Source organism: Propithecus coquereli, unplaced genomic scaffold (genome assembly GCF_000956105.1).
Source record: "Propithecus coquereli isolate 6110/MARCELLA unplaced genomic scaffold, Pcoq_1.0 Scaffold123, whole genome shotgun sequence".
NCBI lineage: Eukaryota > Metazoa > Chordata > Mammalia > Primates > Indriidae > Propithecus > Propithecus coquereli.
In genome coordinates, this window is record NW_012136414.1 from 4,910,708 (window position 1) to 4,917,705 (window position 6,998).

Below are 6,998 nucleotides of genomic sequence, written 5' to 3' on the forward strand. Positions count from 1 at the left end.
CCACCACGCCTGGCCCACATATTTCTTAATGGTCAACATTAGGAGCCGCTTTTCATTCTCTAAAGTCTCCTCTCTTGTACTGAATGAAACTTTAAGTACAACTTAATCATTATATGAACATAGTGGATCCACACCTTCCCTCTATATTTTAGCTTTTATCTGATATACATCCCTATGTTTCACATTCATTCTGTTCTGTTGACAGTTTTTTCTACTTACTAGTTTATTCACTTTTACTAAACTAGTTGGTTTCTGCTAAAAATCATGAAGCTGGACCAAGATAAGGAATTCATGTCACATAAAAGTGAGAGTGTAATGGGGACAGTGTGGCCTCATTATTTGGATTGATTGTAATGGCATCTGATTTTATTTTATTTTATTTGGACTATGTAACTGTAGTTGTATAGCAAGAAAAACTGCAATTCACATAGAGTGTCACAATTGCTGAAGTGACATTATATGTAACAAACTTTGGCCCATTACCCCCTTGGAATTTCAGTTCTGGCAGCCATATCATCTTTCCTCCTATGTACATAGTGGGGACATGGCCAAGGCCCTGGGCATTTAGCAAGCTCAGGTAAAGGCTCATAGTATGGCCAACTATGCTGCTGGGTCCTCCCTAACCTTGACATAATTAACTGGGCTTTCATCTTTTAGTTTCGAGAAATGGGCCTCAGTTGTACTTGTCCATATTGTGTTTACATCGGGGAATCCTGCCTAGGACCTCAATTCCTCCATGACCAGTTCCCCCTGGTTCTTGACAATCTTCTGAGGTTTGGCCTCTGAAGCCCAGGCATTAGGACCAAATGGACTCCAGTTATTTGGTGTCAGTCTTCTCTGGTAGTTTCTTCAATCTTCACCCCCTACCAGAGCCATCCAAAGTCTTCCTGAAACTGTTCTCTGTCGCCTGAGAATCTACTCTGATACTCTTGGCTGTTCAAGACTCTTGACTTGTTTTTTGTTGCATCCATTCCTGGTTTTGGTATCAGGGTGATTGATGTTGGCTTCATAAAATGTGTTGGGGAGGACTTCTTCCTTCTCAATGTTGTGGAATAATTTCTACAGGATAGGCACCAGTTCTTTTTTGTAGGTCTGGTAAAATTCAGGTGTGAAACTATCTTGTCTAGAACATTTTTTTTAGGAAGGTTTTTTATTGCTGCTTCAATTTTGGTACTTGATATTGGTCTGTTAAGGAATTCTATTTCTTCCTGACTGACCCTAGGGAGGCTGTGTGTATCCAAGAAATTGTCCATTTCCTCCACATTTTCAAGTTTATGCACATACAGGTTTTTATAGTATTCATAGATGATATTTTGTATTTCTGCGGTATCAGGGTATCAGTTGTAATTTCCACTTTTTCACTCCTGATTGAGCTTACTAGAGTCCTTTGCTTTCTGATTCTGGTTAATCTAGCATGAGGCATGTCAATTTTGTTTATTTTTTCAAAGAACCAACTTTTTGTTTTATTAATCTTCCATATAGTTTTTTGTTATCGATTTCATTTAGTTCTGCTCTGATCTTTGTTATTTCTTTTATTCTGCTGGGACCAATATCTCTCATGAATATAGATGCAAAAATTATCAACAAAATCCTAGCAAACCGAATTCAGGTGCTTATCAAAAAATAATTCATCATGACCAAGTGGGCTTCATCCCAGAGATGCAGGGATGGTTCGACATACGCGAATCTATTAATGTAATTCACCACATAAATAGAAGTAAAAACAAAGACCATGAGATCCTCTCAATAGATGCAGAAAAAACAAAGGCAATATATGTAACCTAAACATTTATACCCCCACAATATGCTGAAATAGAAAAAAAAAGACTCTGACTCTTTGCAGCTAACTTTTTCCTATAGAGTGTGGTTAAGAAGCTTCCTTCATTATCTACAGTATATACCCCATTGTCAAGCCCAAAGAATGACATCAACTGCTATTTCTATATCCATAAATAAAAGACAGGCAACCTTACCAAAAATATCTCTTTATTGGTTTCTTTAAATTTGGTATGCTATTTTGTAAAATAAGTGTGTGCTCATATCCAACATATTACTTAGTAAAAAGTGAATTGCCCACTTTTCTCTCTTCTGATGGCATTCCTCAAAGAAACCAGAGTGAACAGTCTATCAGGAATAATTATCAACCCCACCTGCATGTCAGAATCACCAGTAGTTTTAAAAATACAGATAACTAGTCTCTCGGTGGTGGTGTGCTGCTAAATTTTTAACAACCAGATCCCTGTGGGTAAGGGTAAGGGACAGGGTCTAGTTTGTAGCAATTGTTGATTACTCATGAATACTACCATTAAGGAAAATTTCAAGCTGCCTAAAAGAAATTGTGGAAATTAACTGGCTGTCGGAGTTTCTGAAAATCTTATAATCGGCTCTCGCAGACCACTGCTTCCAGCCCTATCCCATCCTATCCCACTGTAAATGAATCAGAATCTGTGGGGATCAGTCCAAGGTAAATTTGTCTCACAACAAAGCCCTTCTAAGGCAGTGTTCGGCCCCTGGGTTTATAACCTGCCTCTGTCACTTAATATCTCTGTAACCTCGAGAGACTTACTATACCTCAATTTTCTCCAACTGTAACTTGATGATATTCATTGGCCCTACCTTACAGGGTAATTATGAAGATTAAATGAGTTTATGTAAAACCCTTAGATCAATGCCCGGCATGTAGCTACTATTTTTCTCTCAGAGCTCGGTTTCTTCCTTTTAACTAAGCTGCTTGGAGAAGACCGTCTAAACTCGAATGGTAATTTTTGCATACTGGGTTATCCAAAACAGCTCAAGGATCTGTGTTGGAAAGAATTTAAGATGAGCCTAGATTAAGAATTCAGACAGAGGACAAATAAGAATTTTAATTAAAATGACAATTAAAATTCTTAGAACATTTTATTTCTTTCCTTGCTCCAGGCTGGAATGAAGAGGTTAGGCAGCATTTGATCAGCTTGAAATATTTCCTATGTACTTTACCCCAATATTGTGAATCTAGTTTAAAAATGCATGCTGATTTGGCCTTGCGCATTACACAAAGGCACATTCCTTTAAAGAAGCTGACCTCCACAGAGTAAAAACAGGCTTGAGCTTTGATGAATACTGAAAGCATAAATCAGTCCCTTGAAATGAATTTCTAAAGAAGAGCTTAAGGGTTCAGATCCGTTTCTCATATCATTAAAAAAACCTGCTCTCTTAAGGAAACCCCATTCACTTTAAATCATAGAAATTTAGAGCTGGAAGGCACCTTAGAGATCATTTCTTATTCACCTAAAAGGAAAGAACTTGTTTCTAGCTAGATCTGAGGTTTAACAAGCAAGTTCTGAACAAGCCCCTGGCATTTCCTCAAATGTTCATAGATCTCAGTTTTTCCCTCCCTCAACTGAAACTTAAACATTTGCTGAAAGTTCCTATTAACCATACTTTGCCAGGTCACTCTAAACAAAGGGAGACCTACTAAACAAGAAAAGACGGAAACAATAATAGAAGGTTACTTCTAAATGATGGCATTGGATTAACTTAGAAATATGTCCTTTTGCAGCAACACAGTGTTTGCAAATATAAGTAGGATTCAACTGTGAAGCAAGTTGTGGTCCATGTTAAGTGATAATAAAAGATCCATCTTGTACAGATAATTTGTATTCTCACAGCTCTTTGCTTATGGAAAACTGTTTACAGTGGAAAAAGTAAAATACCAGTAAGATACAATTACTGTGTAGGCTGCCCAACAGAGTAGCAATTATGTTCCAAGCTTTGGACATTTTCCTCTGTGGTTCAGAAATATGGAGTTTCATCTTTTAAAAAAAATGTTTTAGAATTCTACATATGACGTGTGATATCAAGGAGGAAAGGGAAGAAAGCCAGTATTTTTTAAAGTTCTTGTTTCACACAGGACACAGCAAGTAGTTCTTCCCATATGTTCTCCCATGAAACATCAAGACAACTGTGGAAGTTAGGTTTCATAATATGTTCAAGTCTTGGGATGAATACTTAGCAAAACTGTTTTGCACAGCTGTATCTTACTGCAAATGTCTTGGTCAATCTTAGTAGACCCATGATGCTTATGGAAGTAAAGGATGAATGCAGTGTTTCTATAAGAGCGCTTACCTGTGTAGGTGTCTGCTTGTGCATTCTTCTATAGGCTCCACTGAGAATAGAAACACTGTCTTATTCATCTCTGTATGACAAGCATTAACCCTGGTGCATTGAGGAATAAATACTCTTGGTCTGTAATAACTGGAAAGATTCCAACATTAACATATGGTTACATAATTACAGGCCCTATCAGACTTCCGACGACTGAATTTTCAAATGTCTTGTCAATAGGAAATTAAGTAGGACTTAACATACTACCCCATTTTGGCAATTAGTGGTTGCTAAATGAACATTAGTTTTCTTCTCCCACTCTGCACAGTCCTGGAGGTGGGACAAGAGAATGTGTGAGGAGAGGTATGTTGAAGTAAGTGATGTGTTCTAGGGTTCTTGAGTATACATGGAGGTTTACTACAATGGCAATAGTACAATTAGTGTCAAATCGAATGCCTTAGGAATAAAATATGCTAACGAGGACTGGTACACATCATTTAAGTACCATTTATATCAGGGTCTTCATGAGGAAATTCACTGACTCTCAAATAATTTACAACAAACCTTTGGACTAACACTACTCTGTATTTGTCTGAACAGTATAGGACTCATTTAAATTCAAGTGATTTCAGTTTAAATACATTGAAATGATTGAGGAAGTTAAGGTTTTGTGAGGAAATCCTGACTAATTTTATCTTTCCACAGTCACTATTTAATATTCATGAGTTAATATGTTCCTGGCACAAATTTACATAAGAAATATTATCTATTAATATGTTAATATACACTACATCTTCTGTGAAAAGCAGGTTTGGTGAACTTGCCCCTAGTTAATACAAATCTTAAATCTTTGCTTAAAAAACATGTAGAAAGTCTCTGCCCAAAGATGTTTATAGTTTCAAAAAATGCATGATGTGACCGGCCAAGAGCACAAAACAAGTAAGAAAAACTCAGCTTCCTCTACTGTAAGAACCCAAGTTGTGTGTTTCACAGGTCAGGCCAAAACAGGAAGTCTATAGGTGGTAGATCCCACCTCAGAGTTTCAGCGGGGGAGATTTTAGATCCACAGAGAAGCTAGAAAATATATTCAGGGAAGGTTCTCATTGACACACCTTTAAAGCTTCAGGGATTTCTTTAAAGCATGTAAGGCTTAAAAATCTCCTTCCTTTAAGTGCCTTCTGGAATACTGGGACTGATTGAACACAGAAGAAACCAAAGCCCTTACCTTTTTCTCCCCGCTCAGTTCTCCCAGACAGAATTCTTGGTGCTCTAAGTATATGTTGAAGCGGCTAAATGTAGGTTTTGGCTGATGAGAAAACTACAGATTTCCTTTTGGATGATCAAGATGTGGGAAGGAGCTATTGGAGGCATTCAAAACAAAACAACACAAAACTCAGACAAAAACCTCGAATCAGGAGGAAAGGAAGCAATCAACCTCCTGACCTTGAAGAACACGTGAAAATCTGCCTCGTCAGACTTTGCTAGTCCATTTAAAATCTTGTTTGTGCCCTGTCTTAATCAGCTCAGACTCTTTTTAAAACATCTTTTATCTTTATTTTTTAGCAAGTTTCATATTCCTGAGTTTGTGATCACTTGTGCTGTTATTTTTGCTAATGTCAGTTATTGTTTGGGGGTGAACAGCAGGAAATGTTTTGAGGCTCCCTGAAAGTAGTGATTGATTCTAGTTCCAGACTTTAAAGTGAATTCTGGTAACCAGATGGATGTTTAGAGATGAGAGCGAGGAGTTACAGTTTGCAAGAACTGGAGAAGCCCTGTGGTGGGAGCAGCCGGGGGAAAGAAGTCTTGGGATAGGAAAAGAAGTTGGAGACTGGATTAGGTATATATCTCTCTCAAAGTGCTCCTAAATGAGATGGATTGCTTGGCCCATACAAGGGGTAGACATAGGTTAGAATTTTAAAGAGAATCCAAAAATTTTGAGGTGTTCAAGGAAAGAAGATCTAGCTCAAAAATAGACTGGTCTTCATGTGGTCAAAGACAGCCAAAGAGTCTTCCAAGAAAAGTTTCTGTCTGCAGGTAGTTATCTTCCCTCTTGGATTCTAATTTCTCACCCATACATGTTCATATATTTCACTTCATATATTCATTTTAAGAGCAACTTAAAAGTTTTCATCACATGATAATACCTCTCGTACACATCACTATCCACCTTGTAATAAGGTAATTGGATGATCGCCCCTATTCTGGAATGTGTGCTGCTAGGGGCAGGCACCATGTCCCACTTGTCTGTGGTGTTCCAGTGCTTGCAACATACTGGGCACTGAAGTATTTGTTGGAATAAAATGTTACATTGATGTCAGGGTGTTGTTGAAGTTGAGCTATAATCTCTGAAAGGAAAACCAAGACCTTAGCTAAAGCTAGGGAGGAAGGGAATATGCTGTTATATCTCACACCCCTTCTCCAAAACATAAAATGTTTCCACTTATCTTACTTTATAAACTTTGTGTTTCCTCTTCAGACCATAACTGACCATAACTGAATATTCTTCTTTTACTTTAGGTATGATTGAAAATATAAACACTGAAGATCCAAATGTAGCTGGAAAAGGCTGACAAGGGGTATAAAGGAAGGCCCCAAAGTATTTGTACAGCAGTTTATCAGACATGAATGCCAAGTGTTTAGAAGCAGGTGGTGCCTGCAGCTGATAAAAAGTATGGTCAATAATTAAAAACCCAGGAAAGAAAAGAAAGGTCTACAAGTGTCTGCAGAGAAGCAAAGGGCAAGTCAGAATTAATGGGACTTCCAGGGGAACTTGAATGAAGATTGATCTTACTTTAGTTAGAAAATCTTGAGATTTTTCTCATTGGTAAAAAGACTTAAACACGTTATGTATTGGAATAGAAATGCTATACATTTCTCAGTAATTATCTAATGATAAAGTTGATAGGATCATT